The sequence below is a fragment of the Dipodomys spectabilis genome, unplaced genomic scaffold (assembly GCF_019054845.1).
Source record: "Dipodomys spectabilis isolate Male_0828 unplaced genomic scaffold, ASM1905484v1 ptg000203l, whole genome shotgun sequence".
NCBI classification, from domain to species: Eukaryota; Metazoa; Chordata; class Mammalia; order Rodentia; family Heteromyidae; genus Dipodomys; species Dipodomys spectabilis.
This window is the reverse complement of record NW_024870880.1, coordinates 5,958,228-5,983,199: the sequence shown is the minus strand read 5'-3', so window position 1 is coordinate 5,983,199 and position 24,972 is coordinate 5,958,228. Positions and strand designations below refer to the sequence as shown.

The following is a 24,972-nucleotide window of genomic DNA, read 5'->3' as shown; positions in this document are numbered from 1 at the left end:
CTCAGAAGCAGAAGTTCTGCATGAAGGCAACTTAATGGCCAATCTAGATTTAGAGATTCCATTCCCCCTTCCTGGAAAAATCTTTATTTTTCTTTTTGTCCTGATTGTTATAAAGTGTTAATTCTATTTATATTTTTAACTTTATTAAAATGTCAATGCTTTTGATTTATTGTAGATTCATGAATCCTAAATATGTTTCTTTTTAAGCGTACAATCTGAAGCATCATGCATACGTGTGCTGTTGGGGGGAAAACACAGAGTGACAGGGGGCTGTACAAGAGAGCCTACTGTGTATAAAGGGAACTGTTAGATGCACTGGGAGCAGCAAAGAAGCCAGGCCATGCCTGGATGGGTTGATAAGGTGGCTAGAAAAGGTCTTGGACAGCAGATAAGATGTCCTAGAAAGCTATTCTGTCAATTGGGACAAATCACACAATACTTACAGTGGTGTGTGGGACATTCTTTCAACAGTGAGTTCAAATCTGTATACCTTTTCCTTGTGCTTTGGGTAAAAATGGAAGAAAAATTTGGCTCCAGTAATATAAAATTCTACTTATGGTTGATATGTATACTGGAAAGTAAAAACCATCATCAATAGAAGAAAGAAGGCTTACTTAGATGAACAAACACAAAATCAGGAAGGAAAATAACAGAATGAAATCAGTTGTATGTAAATACATGTTATATTCTTGATGTTATATATAGTATATTATATAATATATAAAATTGAATATGATTTTTTAAATTACAAAGCATTAAAATTTTAGTCTTGAGTAATTATTTCACAAAATATTAATGTAAAATATTTTTGGGAAAATATAGCTATAATTTGATTATAATTATATGTTTATATGAATATATATATTTTTTCTAGATCCAACACTGATTATAAATAGATGAATAAACATATACATATATTTGTATATATCTGTCTATGAAGTTAATATAATGAAACTGACTACACTATGTATAAAAATGCAGCAATGAGTTGAGTCCATGAGACTCAGGCTTGTAATCCTAGTGATGTGGGAAGCTGGGTTCTGAGGTTTAGTCTCTCTTACACCCAATTCCTTAGATTTTCAGAGGAGACCTGGGTCTTTCACTGTAGCAAAGAGACATATATGCAGTGGGATCACACTCCCCAAACCCAGTGGAAAGTCAGTAGAAATCAGGACAAGCCTCTTATGACACTCTACTCAGTTTCTGTACCAAGATGGCCATCTGTAGAACATCATATTGAAAGTAGGCATTCCCGCCAAAAGTGTCTAAAAAGAGCCTTCTGAACTAAATCTCTGACTATACTGAATTAAACTTTATTTCCCTTCCCAAGCTGCAAACACATAGAAATATGGCAAGATTTCAAGAGAGATGGACAAAGACTTACAAATACATAAAATTATATACTCTGTTTCAGCAATTCAATGACAAATCACCAAAGCGTGTCTTAAATTTTTCTTTTTTTAGAGGAAATGGAAACATACTCTGAGTGTATCAGGAACTGGGGGACAGTTTGGTTGTTGAATTGTTGAATGCACTCCTGGGTAAAGGAGACACATACATGGAAGAAATTATGTGGGGCTGAATATCCTCACACAGCTTCACAAAATAATGGCTAAAATTTCTATGATGTCACAGCCACCTTTGTCATAGCAACAAATAGGTGTCAGGCACTGGTTTTTCCCTGAAGTGGACTCAACAACACCAACAGGCACAAAAAATGAGAGGGAATAACTACTAGCCACCAGACTTCAACTTGAAGAGCTGTCCTGACCAGAAGCTAGGATAAATTGAGCTGGGGAAGGCTGATCTCCATGTAAGACTCCTGAACACTAAGGATTAGGCACTATTATAGGTATTGGAGAAACAGAAGTGAATGTGGCTCTTTCCTCACCAATTAAATGCTGAAACGAAAACCAGAAATCATAATGATAATTCCTATAAATCAGAGACATGACATTGGTGATTTTGTAGCAACAACTTCACAGTGAGGATGGGAGGAGACAACCCTGAACAAGAGATAGTTTATATGAGAGCCATCATCCAGGCAATTATCTAGGAGTTGGTACTCCAGGCAGTAAGAACAGCAAGTACATCCCCCTTTGATGGGAATGGACCTGACTTGCTTCAGAAAAGGAAACAACACTGACATGATTGCTTGTGAAGTAAGAATGGAAACGTACAATGAAGAAAAAAGAGGTCAAAAATGAAGATAAGAATAAATTAGATATATATGGGATACTGTGGATTACAAGAAGTAAAGTTCTGATTTTAGTATAAAACTGACATGACCCACTGGAACCAAAGTGCTAAAATAGCAGTCAGACACATCTGATTCACCGAAGGAATACTTCTAAAATGTGATTCTATCTGGGCTCTGGTGGCTTACAATTGCAATCCTACTTACTCAGGAGGCTGATATCTGAGGATGAGTTTTAAGGAAGCCCAAAGAGGAAATTTGGTAAGACATGTCCAATTAAACACCAAAAATATGGATATGAAGCTGTGGTTCAACTGGAAGATCACTAGCCTTGAGGAAAAAACTAAGAAACAGCACCCAGGCCTTAGGTCCAAATCCCAGGACGTCAAAAACAAAGAAGCCAACAAATAAAATTTGGTGCTCAGTCATTCATCACTTAGCACTCTAGTTCAGTGTATTTGGTATGAGTCTTGGAAATTATATTCTTAGCATTTGCTAAGCATTTGCTCTCCCCGGATATTTTGCTTCATTACCAACTTTCAAACCCGTGGCAGCACCAATGTCTCTCCCAGTTAGCATAGCAGTCAACCATTGGAAATTTGAAGATATATGTTATTAATCATAAGAATTCTGATCATCTTTCCACATATATTAAATGAGTAGTAGCCACATTCCACTATTCTGAATGTTTATAATCGTCCTTTGAGTTAATAAGCATTAAAGCTTAAAAATCCTAGAGTGGTTATCAAATTAATTCAATAGTCATCATTCTTCCACCCAATCTTGTAACATATGTTTATAAAAGGAGAGATTATTTGAAAGTGTGTACATGATACCTTCTATCTTTAATAATCTCAAGAAATAGGGTTTTACAGAAACATCCTGTTTTGCCAAAGGAAAGGATAAGAGATTTAAATAAGCGACCTAACATCTCAGAAGGAAAATGCTATTGACTTAGAACAAATTTATTTGTCTAGAACTGTGGAAATCAGTTTCAGAAATGCCAGAGGCTAAAGGTATTATTCAAATCACATTATCTGGAGGTACAGGCAGTCTGTCTAGATCAACCTTCCAGGAAAATAATCAATGAATGAAAAGCAATGCTTCTAAAACAAGCAGATTGGTGGTGGTTCATGCTTGTTATCCTAGCTAGTTAGCAGTCTAAGATGAATGGATCCCAAGTCAAAGCCTGGCCAAGAAAAACCTTCCTGTCTGCAACCAGCAGACAGGAAATATTAGCTCTGTTCCTGAAGCCCAGATGGACGGCCTCTGACAAAAGACATCCAGACACACAACAACACCCCTATTTGAAATATTATCAAATACATTCACATAATATCTCCTGTTTGGGAGATAATGTTCAAAAGATGTATCAAAGACAGTTCAAAAAGGCATTTTAAAAAGGCAGAGTGAAATTGGAAATATGAACTCACTGACTGAAATGTAAGTTACTACCAGAATGATGTTAATGGGGCTAGAGGCCCATTTGGTAACTTATACACTCAAATATTTTTCTTCACATCTTGTCAGCCTGAACAGTGAGACTTTTGAATGCCAGGAATGTGTGTGAGCATATAGCTTGTAAAAGTAATCATGAAAAACTAGGCATTGGAAGCTCAGGCCTGTAAAACTAGCTACTCACAACCCTCAGATATGAGGAACTCAGTTCAAAGCCAACTGAGCAAAAAACTCTTACCTCCATTTAAACAGTATATACATAAAGCTGAGCTGTGCTCCAAATGGTAGAGTGTTAGCATCACATATAAAAGCTAAGCAACAGTACCTAGGTCCTGAATTCAACCCCGGCACTGCCTATCATACACAAAATAATCATGATTACACTACAATATATGCACATGTTGACAAGGGATGTAGATGAATGGGATGATGACATCAATTACCTCACCTTTAGTCTCAAGCATTCTGTATAGCATAGCCCAGTCTGTGAAAAGCCATAGGTGAAATCTTTCCTCAAAATCAGCAGATACATCCTCATTTCCCTCTGCACATTTATATTATGTATACACACATATAAAGGCTATGTTTTTTAATTTTCTTTTTTTATTGTGACAATACTGTACAGAGAAATGCATAATCTTACACACATGCTTCAGAATTATGTGCCTTTGTTTAGGTTTCATAGGGAGCACAATATATCCAGCCTCTGGATCATTCTTGTATTCTTAGCTGTTCACAAAGATGGGATCTGAGGATCACAGTTTGATGCCAACCCAAGCTAATAAATCCTCAAATTATTATCTTCAATTAAGTAGAAAAAGCCAGAAGTGGAGATGTGGTTTGAGTGGCACAGTGACAGCATTGAGTAAAGCAATCTAAGCAAGAGCTCCAGACCCTCAGTTCAAGTCTGAGTACTGGCCCACTAATACGTCAAAAGCCAACCTCCCCCCAAACACCAAACCAAAAATATGTCAAAATATTTTGTAACTTGTGAAGCAAAATCCAATGAGGCAACATACTTGCTAGTTTGTTGAAGAGTTGGCGGGGAAACCCCAAATTCAACATGTGTTCAAATTACATAACGAACAAGCAAACAAGTAAAATTTACCAGTAAAGAAACTTCCTCCCCCCTCTCCCCAATCCCAATCCTTTTCCTTCCCTCCCCCCCCCCCCCCGGGAAGGGATGTGAAGGGTAATCCAAAGGAGGAGGCTGCAATGCTTGGTAAGAAATGTACGCATTATCCTGCCCATGTAATCGTTACCCCTCTGTACAGTATGTTCACAAATAAAATAAAATTAAATTTAAAAAAAAGAAACTTCCTTAATATTCACTGGGGCCACTGACAAAGGGACCTTTTTCTATGCTTTTTGAAAATTAGTGCTTTTTTCAGTAAGGTAAATAGTATAAACCTTTACTGTAAGTTATAGGAGTCATTGGAAGCTCCAAGTGAAGTGAATGTACAACAAAAAGCATACAATATTACAATTTTCTATGCCTCTGTTGAGACACTAGAAACTTGTTATAGTGTGGCCTCTCAGAAAGAGAAGCGGGGTGCTCAGCATCACTGGTCAGAAAAGAAATGCAAATCAAAACCAAAACCACATTTAGTTCCCACTCACCCCAGTTAGAATGGCCATTATCAAGAAAACAAATAATAACAGATGCTGGAGCAGATATGCCTAAATGAGAACTCCACTACACTGATGTTAGGAATGTAAGCTGGTACAACCACTCTGGAAGGCATTATGGAGGTTCCTCAAAAGACTAAACATAGAACTCCCTTAAGATCCAGGAATCCCACTCCTCACAGTTATCCAAATGATCTCAAACTAGGGCACAATAAGCTACCAGGAGAACTATGTTCATTGCAGCATTGTTTACCATAGCTAAGGTATGGAGCCAACCCAGTTGCCCCTCAATAGATGAATGGATCAAGAAAATGTGGTATATTTACAAAATGGAATTTTATGTTTCTATTAGAAAGAATGGCATCGTCCCTTTTGTAAGAAAATGAAAAGACTTGGAAGAAATCATACTAAGTTAATCAAGCCAGGCCCAAAGAAACATGAGCTCTATGATTTCCCTCACTTGCAAGGATTAGCATTAGCCTATTAATCCTGAAAGTGGATCATAGTAGCGCAGGAGTTATGAATATATACATGACCATACAAAATGATGGTAATTGAAATGAATGCCAATACATAGAAACAGCATGTCTTCTTTTGTATAGTTGTCAAGCTTGATGTTACCAATGTACTGCAGATAGTTCATTCTTCTTACTTTATGTTATTTTTCTTCTCCTATTGGTTTTATCAATGGCAATTCCCATCTGAGATTCTGGTACCCTGCATTGTGTATATTCATTTATCTGATTGGGGGAAGGGAAGGGAAATAACAAAATGCTGAAAGAAGTATAAATGGGAATGCATTGCAACAATGATACTCACAGTACATTATGGTGGAAATTAACTTTACAACGGGGGGATTGTAGGGAAGGGACAGAGGGAGATAAACACTGGAGTGGGTAACAATGTTCAATGAGAAATGTAACTTACTCATGTAAATGTAACCCCTCTATACAGCATCTTTATAATAAAATAGATTTTTAAAAATATAAAAATTAAATTTTTTCATAAACTCTCAAGCTGATACCAACTGAACTTCTGAGTTCGTGTCAAAGAGTTTTTCAGGACTTTCAAGAAGCTAGTACTAAGTACATATAACCACAATTAAGAGATAATGAGAAAAGTAGCGCTTTTTATTTTGTTAGATGAATAAAGGAAAATTTGTTTTTGTTTCTGTTAACATAGAATATGTGCTTGTTATCTGCGTTGTTCCCAAGTCAGACTAATTTCTTGTCCTTAACTTTCTTTGGTATGTATAACTTGGACATGTAATCTGAGATATAAGAAGTATTCTTTGTTCAATTTGGAGGCACTCCTCCCTGGTCAAGAAGTTAGACTGAAAGACCCTTCACACGTGCTGTGATTTCTCTCACACAGCTTACTGAGGAACTTAGGAGTTTGAGAAAATGACTGCTAATTAAGTGCCTCTTACTAATAAGAATTTTTGGTAGAATCTGAAAACATATTTGGGTAATAAATAGAATAGAAAATGATTAATTTTTCTATTTTATATCACTACATTTCTTCTTGTCTAAGTATAGAAGCCAGACTTACCCTAAGGTACTAAAAGAAGCAAAATGGCTTATAGAGCTCAGATCATTTCCTTCCACAGAAGATGACAGCAGCAGAAGATATACAGGTCCACAAGTGGCACAAGGAAGTGAAAGTTTGATGTCTCCTTAAATCCTAGGGTCGAATGCTCAATGAGGAACCCTATGGACTGATGACAGCTTAAGGATGTAACATTTCTTTTGTCGTTCCATCTTAGGAAGCTGTCACCAGTCTCCCATCACACTGTAGGTGCCACGCCTGACTGGTGACCTTGGATGTGTCCTGAGAAGGTCCAGCAAGGCTCTGTAATGTTCACTGGAGAGTCAGGATTACACTCTAACAAGACATACAGGAATGTGGTAATAAGGCCTGAGTCAGGTTTTTGTCAGATCTAGATGATTTGTAACAGTCACTACTGTCTTCTGGCTAAGAATGTGGATATATTATCAGGGTCCTTCACACAAATCTGTCACAATTGTTAGTTTGCATCATTTCCTTATGAAAGACAACAAAAGATCATTAATGCCCTCTGACATATTCTCAACAATATTTACTAGGTTAAAAGCTATATAAAATCAAGTTCATCATGAGGAAAAAACCCAGACAAAAACCAAAAAATGTTTTTCTGTACATATCATATGTGACAAAGTATTAAAAGTTAATGAAGCTGGGAAAGTTAAATGGATTTCTTTTTTACTATGTTTGCAACTGTCTTTTACATTTCAACTACTTAACAAAAGAAGATAGGCCAATCATGGCCAGTGGCTCACAGTTGTAACTCTAGCTATTTGTGAAGCTGAGATCTGAGGAAAGTGGATTATAGCTAGACCAGATTAGAAAAATCTGTGAAATTTTGATCTTCAATTAACCATTCAAAATCAAGAAGTGAAGGTTGGTTCAAGTCATAAAGGGCTACCCTTGAGTTAAAAAACTAAAGGTCAGCTCTCTGAGTTCAAGCTCCATTATTCACAAACACACACACACACACACACACACACACACACACACACACACACACACACACAGAGTTACCCTTGAATAAAAAAGCTAAAAGTCAACTCCCTGATTTCAAGCCCAAGTATTTACACACACACACACACACACACACACACACACACACACACACACACACACACACAATACACACAAACACATTTTATCTCAAAAATAGCCAGTGACCAGGAAACAGAAACAAGATGATATTTTTCTTTGTTTTCTTTCATTTTTGTCATATTTCTTCATTTATCTCTCTTTGAGAAGTTAAAGGGGTCATATTAAAAGAGAGACAAATGATGAACATGTGCCAACAGTGGTATTCAATTGTTACTATATTGAAGATGACCTATGCAAGAGAAAGGGTAACATTGTCCAAAAAGAAATGCACTCAGGGAAGTAGAGCTGTGGCTCCATACGAATGCCATTCTTCAGGAAAAGAGCTCAGAGACAGTGCTCAGACCCTTGGTTCAAACCTGATTACTGACAAAAAAAAACAAATACAAAAGAAATGTAGTCATTACAACACGTAGGTAACTATCCCCTCTACAGCAAAATAATGAGAAGAAGAAGAAGAAGAAGAAGAAGAAGAAGAAGAAGAAGAAGAAGAAGAAGAAGAAGAAGAAGAAGAAGAAGAGGAAGAAGAGGAAGAAGAGGAAGAAGAGGAAGAAGAGGAAGAAGAGGAAGAAGAGGAAGAAGAGGAAGAAGAGAAGAAGAAGAAGAAGAAGAAGAAGAAGAAGAAGAAGAAGAAGAAGAAGAAGAAGAAGAAGAAGAAGAAGAAGAAGAAGAAGAAGAAGAAGAAGAAGAAGAGGAAGAAGAGGAAGAAGAGGAAGAAGAAGAAGAAGAGGAAGAAGAAGAAGAAGAAGAAGAAGAGGAAGAAGAAAAGCAAGAAGAAGAGGAGGAGGAGGAGGAAGAGGAGGAGGAGGAGGTGGAGGAAGTTAATAAAACTAAACCAGTGAGAGAGAAAAATTGATAGAGCAAGGGAAGGGGTGACATTTCAAAAAAGAAATATATCCATACCTGACTTATATCACTATAAACTCTGTGTAACTCATCTTTGTAATGATAATACAAAAGAAAAAAACAGAAATATAGTTCTGGAGGCATAACTCAAATGGAAGATCTGACTAATAAGTATGTGATATCAAGTTCAAAACCCATTATCAATTTCCCCTTCAAAAATGGCTCTTTTCATCATGTGTGCTTTCCTTAGCTTATGAAAAGGGGTTCAAACAGTTAGAGAGAACAATAAGTTGTCAGGCACAGAACTGTGCTTTTAAAGAGCAGTACGTGCTAGAAGACGTGTTGACTAGAGCAGATGATGATTCCATGTTTTCTGAAATAAACAGACCTAGTTGAACTTGAATAAAGGCTCCACTGTATATGAGATAGGGATTCAAAATTAACTAAACTCTCTGGAGCTCAGTCTTCATAGTTAAAATGAGCATAACAATACATATCTCACATTATGAGATCTGGATGTCATCAAACCTGGAGTTGGTTTTATCTTAGATGTGTGTGCAATACTCAAACACTGCTGGAAGGAGTATAAAATGGCATGATGTTTACTATATTACTTAACAGTAATACAGCAACAATACAGGCTCATGCCTGTTATCTTACAAAAGAGGCTGAGAAAAGAGGATCAAGGTTCTAAGCCGGAACAGGGAAATGGATCAGACTCATCTCCATTGACCTCTAAAAAAGCTTGAGGTGGAGTTTGGTTCAAGTTGTAGAGTGCTATACTTGAGCAAAAATCTCAGGAACAGTGCCCAAGCCCTGAGTTCAAGACCTAGGACCAGCAAAAGCACACACACACACACACACACACACACACAATTTTGTATGTTCCTATCACTCCACTTAACAATACTTTCCCACTTCCAAGCTCACCAGTTGTTGTTGTTTTGTTTTGTTTTAAAAGGGACTTGCTATGTAGCTCAGGCTGCTGTTAAGCTTACAATCCTCCTGGGTGCTGTGATTACAGGCATGTCTACCATAATTCGCTTCACTCAGTAACTCTATCTATAACATTTCTTGCAAGAAATTCATTCATACTCATGAAGATATGTGGCTTAAAGCAGTTCATATTAATATTTTGCTGTACAAAATATAAATAATATAGCTGGACATGATACTAAACTACCACATGGTAATACCAGACAGAATTACGAGTTGAGGAAAGCCAGATTTACACTGCAGAACCTTGTGTCCAAGAAAAGAAATTCTATAAATATAAATCTACTATGAGTCATACAATATGTTAAATTTATATAATGGAACAAATAGATTATTTTTAATGGAAATAAAATCTTGGCACAAATTTTAAATACATACATATGTATATATATTTAAATTTGGAGAAATAAAATTTCAAGTGGTATTATCTGCATTTTTCAGTCTGTCACCTACCTATTTACTGACACATTAATTTCTGTTTAGTCTTCACAAAACACTTCTCTCACATAAGTACAAAAAAACTGCAAAACAAACAGTACAAAAAGTACCTTATCATAAATGCAAATGTAGTTTATTCCCTACCATAATAATTTGGAGAAAACATGCATTAAGTTAATGGCATTGAATACTGCTCAAGAAGGGGAGTCAAAGAGAATGTAGATTATGTGTTTGTGTGTGTGTGTGTGTGTGTGTGTGTGTGTGTGTGTGTGTGTGTGTGTTCCATGAGTAAATAATGGAGTCAGAAGTAAGCCTAATATTCCTGTTTAGTCTTTTTGCTCAAAGCTTACACTCTACCACGAGAGCCACATCTCCACTCTGGATTTTGGTTTCTCAATTGGAGAAATAAATCAGATTTTTCTGCATAGGCTGCTTTAAACCAGGATCCTATGATTTTTACCTCTAAAATAGCCAGGTTTTAAAATATAAGCCATAGGTGGACAGCAACTGCATTAATATTTTTGCATGTTTTTATGAGTATTAGAGTAAGACATATATGTTACTTTTGAAAATGTAGGAAAATAGTAATTAATATTAAAGAGATTTTAAAGCATACAAAGCTGAGAATAGAATTTAGCTGAGAATAGAATGGAATAAATCAAAATTACCTATGACAGTTTTCAGTGTGTGCATAGAAATGATTGCATTGTTGGAGCCCAAGGTTATCAGATAGCTGAGCTCCAGCTGGCTGTTATGCTCATGAGGCCAGCTAGTGCTATTCACAAGAATATGATGTTGTTGGATGGCAGGGATCAGCTTCAAGTTCAGAACCTGAACTATTTCTATTGATCTAGAAATGGAAACACACCAGGACAAGAATGTAATTAAAAGTGCTGAATGCAAAAATCATAGGGTCCAAGGAAGACAGAATAACTCTTTCTATATCTGAAAGAGTATTCTCTCACAAAGAATACTGAGCCGAATATGATGGTCAGTGTTTGTAATCTCTGAACTTGAGAGGATGATTTAGAAGTTAGCTTGAGACCAGTCTATGTTTTAGGCCAACAGAAGGACGCATAGTAAAATGCCATCTTAAAACAAAAACAACAACAACAACAAAAGTCCCAATAACTGGGAATGTGGTTAGTGGTAGAGTGCTGGCCTCGCATGCATGAAGCACTTGATTTGATTCCTCAGTATGACATAAGCAGAAAAATTGGAATTGGTACTGTGGCTCAATTGGTAGAGTGCTAGTCTGGATCAAAGAAGCTCAGGGAGAGGGCCCATGCCCTGATTTCAAGCCCCAGCGCTGGCAAAATTAAACAACAGCAACAACAACCAAAAGCAAAATGCTGTTCATTGAAATAAATATGTTGAAGAATTGTTGATGCTCACTAGAAAATTGTGCTGTCGCCATTCATAATAAACTTTGTTAGGAATAAGTAAAATAAATTAATGAAATATTATCTGGCATTAGACAGTACATAGTGAGATCTAAAAATGATTGCTGCCTATGGGGACTTGACACAACTAACATTACAGATGCACTTTCTAGATTGTAATTTTTTAAGGATACAATCATGGGTTTTTTTCTTTTTCAAAATAATTTTACTGCCGGGGGCCAGTGGCTCACACCTGTAATCCTAGCTAGTAAAGAGTCTGAGAACTGAGGGTCTCTGTTCAAAGCCAGTCCAGGGAGGAAAGTCTGTGAGACCCTTATCTCCAACTAAAGGTTCAGAAAATGTGAAGTGGCACTGTTGCTCAAGTGGTAGAATGCTAGCCTTGAGCTGAAGAGCTGAGGGACAATGCCCAGAAACAGAGTTCAAAGCCCAGAACTGACAAAAAATAATATCAGTAATTACATTAATTTTATTGTTACTATTAAGGTGTTATATATAAAGGCTACCATTTCATAAGTTTGTTTCTTTGTTCAAAGAAACACATATGCATCTTCATTGCCAACAGCCAGGATTTGGCCATCTGCTTTCCAGCTGATCTCTGGGTGTAGAGGCAATGTGTAATACAAAGCAATACAAACCAGATAACATGAAATAAAAAATCCCTAAGTTTAAAACATTCTTCTAGACAAGTTAAAGGAATCCTGAGAACAAAAATTTTAAGAATAATTTCAGATAGCAAAATCTCTGGGCCTAGGTTCTGTCTCTGAAATTTATTACTCAAAGCTAGTGCTTGCACTTTGAGCCACAGTGAAGCTTCCAGATATCTCGTGGTTAATTGAACAGAAAAGTCTCACCAACTTTCCTCTTCAATTTGGGTTTGAACTAGGATCTAGGGATCTCAGCCCTCTGAGTAGCTAGGATATAAGCATGAACCCCTGGCAACTGGCTAGAATAATTGCTTACCTGAGACAGAAGCCAGGTAGTATTAATTGTCAATCATGTTTAACTTTGTAAAATAAACTTTACTGAAATGCCTTACAGTGGAAATAAGGAATAAAATGTGTCTGTGTGTTACAAAGTTCTTACTAAAAGCTACATATTTTACTTGTTTTTTTTCTTTCAAAATTGTGTGTTTTCCTGAATCATACCTTATCTTTCCTTGCTATTTCTTTAGTTTATTTCATACATGCCCTAGCTCCTTCAACTGTCATTTCTTTATGTGTAGAGCTTGTACATACCTATTTTCAGTCCAAATTCCTTGTATGCATCTATCATCCACATATCCAACTGCCATAAAAACTTGTGAAATAATAATCACTTCTTTCCATTACTGGATATTAATGTGTAAGTAAAATTTAGGAAAACAAAGAATAACATCAATAAATATAACTAGATTTTAATAGTAATATTAAACATAAATTCAATGTTGATTATTTTCTGAGCAATTTAATAAAAACCTCAAGGAAAAGAAATCAACTATTTTGAGGGCTGATATTGTCATTTAAACTCAGGATCTTACATTCTCACTTATGCTGTTTCCCTAATGTGTGGTGCTCTATACATGAACAGCAGCTCCCCTTCCAACTTTATTTTGGGTATTATATAGAGATAAGAATCTCATGGAATAAAAAATCAGTTGTGTCCCTATCTTGGAGTTCATTTCAATTAACATCATATTATATGGTCATATGGTACCATGTACTAGTTACTACAAGTAAAGGAAACTATGGGACCTCTGTTTATTTAGGCCTGGCATATTTCATTTAGTATAATTTTTTTCACATCTTTCCATTTCCTTACAAATGGGGCAATGTAATTTTTCTGATAGAAGCATAGAATTCCATTATATATATATACACACACGCATATATATATATATGTATATATATATATACATATATATATATATACATATATATATACATATATATATCACATTTTTTCTTTTTTCATTGGGAAAATACCGTACAGAAGGTTTACAATTACATGGGCAATGTAAAGCGCACATTTCTTATCAAGAATTGTTGCCTTCTCCTTTGTTTCCCCTTCCCATCCCTTTCCATCTGCCCCCACCTCGCGTCCCCCCACCCCAAGCCAAAGTAGTAAAGTTCGTTTTTCGACATAATGTCTTGAACATCTCATTATTGCAATGGGTCCACCTATATCCCTATTTAAACAATTTGGTTTTCCCTTCCCCTCCACAAATTATACCAACATCAAATACAGTGAAAACTTCGGTTATACCGTGGGGGAGGGCCATACAAAGCAAAAAAAAAAAAAAATCTTATAAATATGTTAGAAACAAACAAAAGAAAGAAAAAAAAACTTTTGAAGCCTTATCTTGGGATTCATTTCGCATCATATCAACTTATCTGACCTTTTCTACTTGTCTCAGACATATACTAGTTATTGCAAATAAGGGAAACCATTGGACGTATGTTTCTTTGGGCTTATTTCACTTAATATAATTTTTCCAAGTCTTTCCAATTCATAACAAATGGAGCTATGTCATTCTTTCTGATGAGGTATAGGATTCCATTGTGTATATATACCACATTTTCTTGATCAGTTCATCTACTGAGGGGCCCCTGGGTCGGTTCCAGATCTTAGCTATGGTAAATAATGCTGTAATAAACATTGTTGTGCTGGTAGCTTAGTATGGTTTTGATTGTGAGCATTTGGTAAATGCCCCAAAGTGGGATTGCTGGGTCATAGGAGCTCTAAGTGGAGTCTTGGAAAAAATTATACTGCGTGAAGTAAGCCAGACCCAAAGAAACATATGTCCTATGGTTTCCTTATTTGCAATAACTAGTATATATCTGAGACAAGGATAAAAGTTCAAAAGCTATGTATATATGACCAGATAAGATGATGTGAAGCGAAATGAACTCCAAGATAGGGGTTTATAATCAACCATGTGATTTTTTTGTTTCTTTGTATGTTCCTCCCCCATGGTATAACCCCTGTTTTCACTGTATTTGATGTCCGTGCCCTGCATCTTGTATACACATTTCTCTAGCTTGGGGAGGAGAAGGAAAAAAAATGTTTAAATAGGCAAACAGACCAACCCATTGCAACAATGACATGCATAGGAGACTATGTTGAGAAAAGAAGTTTACAATATAGGCAGGGAAGTGGGGAAGAGGGGAGAGGCAGAGTGAAGTTGTGGAGGTGGGAAGGAAGGGGGGTAGGAGACAAAAAGGAGGAGGTAACCCTGCTTGATAGAAAATGCGCTCATTACGTTGCTCAAGGAGCTATAACCCCTCTATACAGTATTTTTACAATAAAAACCTCTTTAAAAAAAGAAGGTGTCATGTACACCAAGTATAGTAATCCACTTCTGTAATCCCAGCTGAATAGGAAGAAGAAATGACAAGGAACATGGGCTGAGGCCAGGCCACAGAAATAACTGCCAAGACAGCCATCTCCCATCTCAACAAATGAGCTGGCCATCGTGATTCACATCTGAAATCCTAGCTAATTATTGGGAGGCATAGGTAACAAAGTCTCAGTCAGTCTAAGATCACACCTGTGCAAAAAGTTCAAGACCTCAAGCAAATAATATGGACTAGAAGTATGGCAACAGTGGTTGAGCTGCTGGGTGCTATACAACCAAATTCCTGTCTATCAAGCAGAGAACTCCTGGATAGAACCCTAGTAATACTCCTGTCTTCCACCAAAAAGCCTAAATAAGTTTGTCCTATTTGAACATCTAATTTCAAGGCCACTGACAGATCAGAGATGGTGACATTCTCTTTAAAATTAGGTATTCAAAAGAGACAAAGTTATTTAGTCTTGAAAGAATTGAAAAGGAAGGAAAATGCATGTGATTTTTGTTAGCTCCATAATTCTTGAAAACATAAAATGCATATATCCATTTATGTATATATATATATACATGTATGTAAATATATGTACAAGTAGTTCATCTCTTTTCTGTGTAGCAAATTATACAAATGAATCTGCACAATCACTACTCAAAGGCATGAATAGACAAAGAGAGGGAGCAAAGAACTCATATTCAGGAATCTATGGCTAGCCAATAACCCTGAAAATCTTTACGTCAATTTGCATTCATCAGTTACTGCAGTACAGGGACAGTAAGGCGACAATGGGATATCAGGCAGAAGAAATGAGAGAAATGAGAGATGAGAGATACAAATGGTACAATATTCTTTCTGATGGGTAAGTAGAATTTCCAGTTGTGTGTGTGTGTGTGGGGGGGGGTGTATTACATTTTCTTCATTCATTTCTCTTGAGGGGTATCTGGGCTGATTCCGTGAGCATGGTTGTGCTGAAACTTTAACTGTATCCTGGTTTGTAAACTTTCAGGTAAATGCCTAGTAGTAGAGTTGATGGATAATATGGAAGTGGGTAGTCAAAAGAGAGGTGAAGGGCGAAAAGGTAGAATGAACAAGAGGAATTGGTGGAAGTGCAGAAAGGAATCCAGTAAATTAAGAAGAGTGAAAGAAGATATTAATAGAGGAGGGATGGATGAGAATGTTGAAAGGGTTGGCACTGATCAAAGTATACTGTACATATTAATTGCTTTATTTAATGATAACTCAAAATAATGATTAAAAATCATGTCCCTAAAATGTTATTCAATTAGAAGCAAAGCATGAGAATGTGGTTAGATCATCTCTAGGGTCTATAAATCTTTTTTTGTTAGGATGAGTTTTAGAACAACAGTAATGATGCCTATCATCTGAAGAAAATTTAATGATTTCCAGCTATTTAAAATAATCATTTTAGGAGATATGGCTCAAGTGGCATTGGCTACCTTGTGACCAAAGCTCTCAGATATTAAATTCAAGACTTGATCTTGAACGTAAGTAAAAACAATCAATAAAAGTCAAGCACTTTCCTGGGCACTGGTAGCTCATGCCTTTAATTCTAACTTTAATCAGAGGGCAGAGATCTGGGGATCTCAGTACAGTATCAGCTTGGATAGTAAAGTCTGTGCGATTCTTGTCTCCAGTACACTGCCAAAGAAAGCTGGAAGTGGATTCGTGGCTTGTAGCCTTCAGCATTAAGCTCAGGAACAGAACACAAGCCTTGAGTTAAAGCCTTAGAATAATGTATATGTATATATATACATATATATAAATGTATATATATATATATAGATAAATAGATAGATAGATAGATATAGATATAGATATACACAAATGAAGTAAATCACTCAAGTTCTCAACCTTCCATTTCCCTAATCTTAACTCTAATCCTGGTCAAAACCCTAAGAGTAACCTTGATGATAATAGTAACACAATCCTAAAATTAATGGAAATTACTCGATTTTAGATACATCCTTACAGATACCCATTGTCTTTGAAATGATTTGCAATTAGCTCCAAATCCTACAGATTCCCTAACTTGGACTCTGAAATCTATTTTGTTCCCTATTAGGAATCATTAACCTCAAATCCTCATATCATGAAAAATACCATAGTTTCCATTGATCTTAACTTTTACTGAACTATTGTATATCCAATAAGAAGCTGTGGGTTTACTTAAAATCTACTCTACTTCCAAACCCTAACTATATATCTAAACCTTACTAGAAACCTAACTCTAAATTTAACACTATTGAACCCTGAATAGGAAAATTAGGGAAACTCTGTAGCTTTTGTTAAATTTTGCACTTACTTTATTTGAAAGTGTTAGTAGAAACTCAGTTTTACCTTAAAGCTTAATGTTCCCTAACCATAAGCCTAAACTGAATTAAGAAAATAAACCTAAACCTAGAACTAATGGCCTTTGGAGTCTAAAAGCCACACAAATACATTAGTTTATCTTCATCCTAACTTCAATTCAACTCATCTTTCTAAAAATAGTTTGTAGTTTCACTCATTATCTTGTCTTTATTGTAACCCTAACCCTAACTGGAATATTGATGTTAACCCTCACCCTAATCATACTCTAATCTTAATATTATTAGTAGTTTTCTATTTCACATTCATCCTAATTCTAACTCTACTTGTTATTCGAAGATTTACTTTCAGTTTGACCCTAAATTTTCCATTTCCCTAATGCTTCCACTAAGCCTAGCTGGAACTAAAACCTAACTTTCACCCTAATAATGATCCAATTCTAATGTTTAAGAAAAATACTCTAGTTTTTAATCATTCTAATGAATACTTCAGTTTTCACTATGGAAATGAATTTCATTTTGCCCTAATTCCCACAAATTTTCTGACTCTACCTCTAAAGTTATCTTGTTCACTAACATGAGCCATTATATTACTTGTCCTCAAATTCTCTTACCAGGAAAAATACTGTAGTTTCCATTGATTCTACCTTTTCCTGAACCACTGTATCTGAAAACAGTTTCAGATTTACTTACCATCTAGTCCATTACTTAACGCTAACTCTCAACCTAAACCTTGCTGGAAAACTCTCATTAATCACTATAAGAATGATCACTGAATAATAAATATAATGATAATGTTCTAGTTACTATTCAGCCTCACATATTTGCTTCTACTTGTTAGTGAACACAATTTTATACTAATAGCTTTCTTATTCATAACAGTATATATAATCAGAAGAAAATAGTGACCCTAATTTCAATCCAAATTATATGACAATACTAACACTAACACAAGTACACTAGTTTTCACTCATCCTTCCAAATATAGGTTTCATTTTTTCCAATATCTTAGTCATTTTATAACCCTAAACTTAATCTTTCTTAACTGGAACATTGAGAATAACAATCAGCCTAATTGTAAGTAGATTCTAATATTAATAGCAATACTCTAGTTTACATTCATTCTAATTCTTATCAGGCTTATATTAAAATTTACCTTCAATTTGACCCTCATTTTTTTTCTCCTTCACTCTAAGCCTAACAATGGCTTGAATCCTAACCATAACCTTGGCACTAATCATATCCCAGTTCTTAAATTGATGAAAAATTCTCGTTTTGTGCAATCCTAACTGAAATTCCACTGGTAATTCTTGAAATAAATTGCAGGTTTTCTGTAAACTCTATAGACTTTTTCACTCTTAACTCTGACTGTATTTTGTTCCATAACAGGAATCATTATACCCATTGATCTCAAATCCTGATATTATGAAATACATTGTACTTCCATTATCCCATTTCCTGAATTCCTAGAACCTAAAAAAAAAGGTTCAGTTTTACTTAATATTTATCGTTTCTTTTTTTTTCTTTTGTCAGTCGTGGGGCTTGTACTCTGGGCCAGGGCATGATTCCTGAGTTCTTTAGCTCAAGGTGTACGTTTAACCAATTGAGGCACAGCACCGCTTTTGTGTTTTATGGTGGTTAATTTGAGATAAAAGTCTCATGGACTTTCCTGCCTGGGCTACCTTTGAACTGCGATACTCAGAAAACAGCTTCCTGAGTAGCTAGGATAATAGGCGCGAGCCACTAATTTAACCCATTTCTTTACTCTATCCTCAAACCCGGTTAACCAAAAACCTAATCCAAATCACATTCTGATTTAACACCAAATGGTTAATGTAAGGAAAATTGTCTAGAGTCTATTCAATCGCACATTTTTTTTAGCTTCTACTTCTTATTGGAAAACTAAAATTTACCTTAAAGCTTATCCTTCCCTAACCCTAAACAAAAAAGTATCTCACACTTTAAACCAAATTATTTCTGAATGTTTAAAGTAACACAGGCTGGTTTTCATTCATTCTTGCTATTCATTCTTCTTAAAATATGTGGCAGTTTTATACAATGTCTTACATGTTTTTCTAATCCTAACCCTGCTCTAACTGGCACACCTTGCCTAATCCTAAGCATACATATAACCGAACCATCATGTTAATAACAAGCGACTTTTTTCATATTTATCCTAACTCTTGCTCAGTGTGTAGGTCTAAATTTTACTTGCATTTTGAACATAAATTTTTAAGTGTTTTTCTATTTCCTGTCAGGTTTTATTTTTCATTATTTTTGGAAAAATTTGTTTTGTTGAAAAGATGCTTTAAAGAAGGATTAGTTACATGTGTATGGTAAGGAGTACGTTTCTTGTTGAGCATAGTTATCCACTTCTTTCTTGTTCTCCCACTATCCCATCCCTCTCCACTTCCCTTATTCCTCCCTCTCCACGGTGTAAACTTCATTTTCAACATAGTGTCTTGTGAGTATTATTGTGGCAATGGGTCATCCTGTGATGAACCTAAATTTTCTATTTCTCTAATCCTAATTCTAATTCTGTCTGGGATCCTAGCCCTAACCATAATAATAATGATAGCTCAATTCAAAAGTTAACAAAAAATATTGAGGTTTTTATTCATCCTATTAATTCACTGCACATCTTGAATTAACTTGCAGTTTAGCTTAAATCTTCCAAATTAGTTTATATGCCCATATATAAAGATGTAATTTTATGTGAAAAACAGAAGATCTTTGGAGGAATGAGTAATGGAAGGAAATAGAGGGAATATAATCGAATATGTTAAATATATTTTGGAATTGTCTCTTCTGAAAATTAATATCCATTATCAAAATAACTAAAACTTAATAACGAACACACTGCCTTCTAGTGTTATTTAAGAGAGCCATGATCTGTCTTCTGAAAAAAAAACTCGTGTTAGATAAACTTTGTCCATGCATAATTTATATTGTTGGCCAATTATTTAACTTAATGAATAAAAATTTATCGAATAAGATTCCATGACAAAAACATATAAAACAATTACTAAGCAATTATTTGAGAAAAAGTTATTGTCATAATTTTTAGGAAACTGAATTGCTATTTCCCTACAAAGCAATGAATTAGGTTTGCTAATCTAGTATTTGTAGTAAGTTTAGAGAACATAATTGGCATGAAAAAGAACTATACATCTTGTTTCTTGAATGAGTGATATTTTAAACATTGTCTTTTATTCAAATAAATACTTAGTTTACATTTCAAAATAAGTGCAATTTTATCTCCTTTCAGAACTAGTACTTACCCTGCAATTAAATGTACAAGCATATTCAGATATTTAAAAGCTAAATTTTCTATGTTTTATATGTAGCTCTACATATTCAGAATGACATGATTTTTTTATTCATAAATGTCTAACCTCAGATTTTTGCTTCATCAATATAAATTGTCTCATGAGGTTGTAGTGAAGGCTCCAGTTACCAGAGTGGTCAAAACCATTTCCTGAATTCCAAATTTTAAATCAAATCATTTTTAAGTTTTGATAATATCATTTATGGTCTCTTCAGAGCAATTAAGCTAAAACAAATAATACTTTTTAAACATCTCACTCACATTGTAAAGAATATTAACATAGGTCAAAAAGAGACTATTTCAGACTCATCATATTTTGTGATCTTAGTGTGAAGAATGTAGAGAGTACAAGGTCCTTATACTCAATAAATAGTTTTGGTTAAATTAAATCATATATCTGGATTTCTAATTTGGAGGTTAATCACATGGAAACAGGAAAATAATAAAAAAATTACTTTGGAATCAACAGAAAAAAATATTTGTGCATGAACCACAGTTGCTTTATTAGTTTGTAGTTGAACACTGGACGTCTAATTATATCTTGGCTGTTGTTGCGAATAATGTGAATAACAATGAACTACAGATATATTTATGAGTTACGCAGAGAGAAATAATCACACGATTGGTGAGTCAGATGATATTTCAACTTTGGATTTCTTTAGAAAACTGCATACTACTTTCTACAACGAGAACACTAACCTGTATTTTGACCAAGAGTGTAGAGAATTTCCCTTTCTCCACAGTGTCGCCAGCCAACATTATTACCTTTTGAGGTTTTTAAAGGGTAGGTTTTTACTGTGTGCAGTACCCAAGACTGGCCTTAGACTCCAACCTCCAATCACTTGGAATTACGAACATTTACCACCACACCTGGTTCCTTGGATATTTTTGATGAGTTATAATAGTTAAGAAGTAGTAACATAGTAATTTTGAATTGCATTTCTCTAATGACTTCTGCTCACAAAGCGTTAAGCTAGCATAGAAGTTATATTAAATACAAATTTGTAAATCCACCGGCGATTTTCAGGGCTTTTTGGAAAACATGTCTATTCAGAACTTTTGTCCATTTTTAATCAAGTTTCTTGTTAATTTCATCTTTAATCTCTCTATAGAAAATCAATAATTAACTCAATGTAGTTGAAAGGAAAAATTTAAGCATCTCCTAACATTTAAAACTTTTTAATAGCATGATATTGTTTAAATCATTTTCTGTTAACGGTTGAGACTACATAATTCAATTTAGTTAGAACTTTTACAAGGCTATATATATTTTATTTATTTTATTTTGATTGTTCTTTCCAAAGCCTGCATGACTAATTTCACTTGGTTTCTTTCGGTCTCATGTACTACTGATTTCAAACTGAAGACTAAATGGAAGGAAGCAAACAAAAAATATATTCCCCTTCATCTGATGATACCTCTACAAGAATGAGGAAAGTGTTCAACCTTCTAAGGACCTATGACAGAATATCAAAAAGACAATTTATTCTTCGAGGTCTTCCTTATCTTTGTGATGTAACTTAAATGATGTAAAACACAATATACTGCTCAGATACTTTTATCTTTTATCTGTTTTGCATATTTTCATATGGATTTCACCTCAGTCAACAACATTCCTTCATCGTTCTGTCCCTGATATTTTTACACTATCACGACAAAAAATAGCCAGTTTGATGTACAGCATGAGAAGTTATCCACTTGGCTTCCTTGGAAGCAGAACATGGTAGATAGATATTACTTCTGGTTGCTCATAATACATGTAATGGTTTCTGTACTACTTATCACAATCTATTTATTATTTTAAAAAGAATGCTAGCTAAACTCAAAGCTCATTCATAGGTTTATGCTAAGTGTTTCACAAGTTTTATTCTCTTAATTCTTAAGATAACATCTGTTATAATGCTAATGTTATTACCATTGTATTGTTGGGAAAAATTGTAGTTAAAGACAGTAAGTGCATGGCCCAAAGACACACACAGTGAGGAAGGAAATGAGTCAAAGTTTCCAAAATCTTTCAGCAATTCAAAAAAGGTGGGTAAATCTTTCCATTCTCTTACACTCTCAATTCAATATTCATATTGTTCAAGAAATAATAGCATAGCAAATATTGCCCATGGTGATTGTTTACTGTCACATTTTTCTTCAACACAGACTGTGTTTGTGACATTGGGTTATCATGCACAGAGCTGAGCTTACAAATTGAGGTCTGAAGACAGCCAAATTTCTTCTTTTTCACAGTTCCAGTTTCTTTTTTAAAAAGTACTAGTACTTTTAAATATCATCACTTACTATTTTTTAACAGTCCTCAAATAAATTAAATTGACATATACTTACTCCAAAAGGCTTTCAAATTAGGAGATGATAAAACAGGCCCCATGAAGTAAATTTTCTTTTATTTTTAAAATTATTCTAAAAGACTTGTGCTGGCTGGTCAGACCTATCTACTCTGAATGTTTGCTCAGGAGACTGAGATATGTGGATAACACTTGGGAGCCAATCAGGGTCAAAAAAAAAAAACTTCATGAAATGATTTTTCAAAATGTTTAATGAACTAGCAAAGAGCCAGGAATTGAGATGTAGCTTATATAGTAGCTCACCAATCTAGATAGGAAAGGCCTAGCAAGACCTTGAAGCCTTGATTTTAAACTGAGCACGCCAATATACATGCATGGCATGTTCGCATGCACGTGTGTGTTTGCTTTCGAGCTGCTGCACTCTCACACACACACATTTATTCAAATTACCTTCCTATCAGTGTTCTGCATTAATTTCTTTGTTTACGATATTATATGAGTAAAATAGAGGAAATAAACTCTTCCATATCGAAAATGTTTATATGTTTTTTATTGGAATAATACTGTGCAGAGGATCCCATTTAGATGAATAAGGAAACCAGTACATTTCCTAACAAGCAATGTTACCTCCTCCTTTATATTTCCCCTACCATCCCTCCCTCCCACCCACACAAGTACACTCCCCTCCCCTTTCCTGCCTCCGCCTAAATTGTAAAGGTCATTTTTCAACATAGTGTCTTGTGCATCTCATTGTTACAATGGGTCAACCTGTATCCCTATTGTCGAATTTTTTCCCTTCCCCTCTCCAAATTAGAGAAGCATACATACAAGATGTAAGTGCACCAACTTCAAATACAGAGAAAACAGGGGTTATAGCGTGGGGAGAAACATACAAAGAAACAAAAAAATGACATTGCACCTTATAAGTACGTTAGAAGCAATAGCAAGAAACAGAAAAACACTTGTGTCCCTATCTTGGGGTTCAATTTCTTTAATATCATCTTATCTGATTATATGCACATATCTTTTGAACTTTTCTGCTTATCCCAGATATACATGCATTATTGAAAATAAGGGAAATCATGGGACCTATGTTTCTTTGGACTTGGCTTACATCACTCAATAAATTTTTTTCCAATTCTTTCCATTTCCTAACAAATTGGGCGATGTCATTCTTTCTGATGGAGGCATAGAATTCCATTGTGTATATATACCACATTTTCTTGATCCATTCATCTAATGGGGGCATCTGGGTTGGTTCCATATCTTAGCTATCGTAAATAATGTTGCAATAACCATAGTTGTGCTGGTAGTTTTAATATGATCTTGTTTATGATCATTTGGGTAAATCCCCAAAAGTGGGATTACTATATCATAGGGGACTTTTATGTGGAATCTTTTGAGGAACCTCCGTACTGCTTTCCAAAGTAGTTGAACAAGTTTACACTCCCACTAAGAGTGCAGTACGTTTCCTTGTGGCCACATACCTTACAGCATCTGTTGTTGTAAAAATATGGAACGCTCCACAAATTTGCATGTCATCCTTGAGCAGGGAGCATGCTAATCTTCTCTGTATCATTCCAATGTTAGAGTATGTGATGCTAAATTTAACACAGAACATTTTTATATATAAAGTATAATTTTTATTAATTTTATTAAACTAGACATTTCAATAAAAATTAAGTTCAAAAGAATTGTTGTGAAATTTTAGAATCATGTATGTCTTACATAAGCACACCTTTAAGAATAAAATCAAGATAGACATGCCAAAAACAAAATAATTCCAGATATTTGTAGTTCAAGAGATGTGTAAGAGGAGGAATTCAATTATTCTATAAAAGGCACCTGTCAAAATGAACATTGCAGGAAGTGTTAAGGTTTTTTAAAGTTTTAATGTTTTAAATATGGTTAATTTTGGGATTTTACTCATATATGCCAAAAATAGGACTGTTAGGCAGGTATAAAACTTTTCTATAAAGTATTTAAGATTTATGGTAGCAGACATTAAATGCTAAGTATGTACATTTCAGAGTTTATGGAAACTTTATTAATGAGAATTTGCAAAGACTTTGTGT

The 24,972-nt window shown here is 34.9% G+C and overlaps 1 non-coding gene across 1 annotated transcript; it reads right to left on the bottom strand.

Annotated features, from left to right (window-relative positions):
• Positions 1–24,404: 24,404 nt before the first annotated feature.
• Positions 24,405–24,511, bottom strand: LOC122122059. Its single transcript, XR_006150096.1, has one exon. It is a non-coding gene; the product is annotated as a U6 spliceosomal RNA (small nuclear RNA).
• Between the last annotated feature and the right edge of the window lie 461 nt (positions 24,512–24,972).